The sequence below is a fragment of the Salmo salar genome, chromosome 24 (assembly GCF_965601325.2).
Source record: "Salmo salar chromosome 24, fSalSal1, whole genome shotgun sequence".
Lineage (NCBI taxonomy): Eukaryota > Metazoa > Chordata > Actinopteri > Salmoniformes > Salmonidae > Salmo > Salmo salar.
The window spans coordinates 45312501-45313340 of record NC_138314.1 but is presented as its reverse complement, the minus strand read 5'-3'; the positions used below and the strand labels follow the sequence as shown (position 1 = coordinate 45313340).

At 38.9% G+C, this 840-nt stretch overlaps 1 protein-coding gene across 1 annotated transcript in view; it reads right to left on the bottom strand.

Annotated features, from left to right (window-relative positions):
• Positions 1–412: 412 nt before the first annotated feature.
• The window catches only part of ccno (cyclin O), a 4643-nt gene continuing 4215 nt past the window's right edge, over positions 413–840 (bottom strand). The window contains exon 3 of the mRNA XM_014172675.3: positions 413–840. This exon is cut by the window's right edge and continues 1454 nt beyond it. The gene's annotated coding sequence lies outside the window, so the exon portion shown is untranslated.

Below are 840 nucleotides of genomic sequence, written 5' to 3'. Positions count from 1 at the left end.
GGACTCTCAATTTGGAGGCAGGTGCTTTCTCGTTGCCTCTGATTGAGAGTCCTATATATGGGTAATTGTTTGGTTTGGTGTTGTGGGAGATTGTCTCTTGTTTTGCCTGTGTGAACCTGACAAGACTGTTTTGTTGTTCGTGAGGTCTTTGTTTTGGTGTTTTCTTTATTTAAAATAAATAACAAGATGAGCATCCACATTCCTGCTGCGTTTTGGTCCTCTATTCCCGACGACAGCAGTTACAGCTCTGTATCATTGACAGACTTTATTAAAATATCACTTGTGGTAGCAGCAGATTTTCCCGACTGAGCTGATATGACCGTTGTTCCAACTATCTTCTTGGGATAGATTCCCCTCATACCACCTCTCAAACAGATATATAAGATAAATACACCTCTCTTGGTTTTATACCGTTTATTTTCAAAAATGGAGTGAATAAATCAGAAAACATATCCAGTACATTTATCAAGTAATAATTTAATAATACGGTTTTCATCACATTTGCTGAAATGGGATGTCACATCATTGTTCATTGCATAACAATAACGATCCATGTAACATTGGCCAACATAGCAGCTAGGATCAGTACAATCTCAGAACAGTTTGAGAAACACAGTCCCGTGTGGCTCAGTTGGTAGAGGATGGTGTTTGCAACGCCAGGGTTGTGGGTTCGATTCCCACGGGGGACCAGTACGGAGAAAAAAATGTATGAAATGTATGCATTAACTACTGTAAGTCACTCTGGATAAGAACGTCTGCTAAATGACTAAAATGTAAACATCTACAGTAGGCTATTCACTCAATGCATCTTACAGTACAATGACTTCAATAAGTTACAGA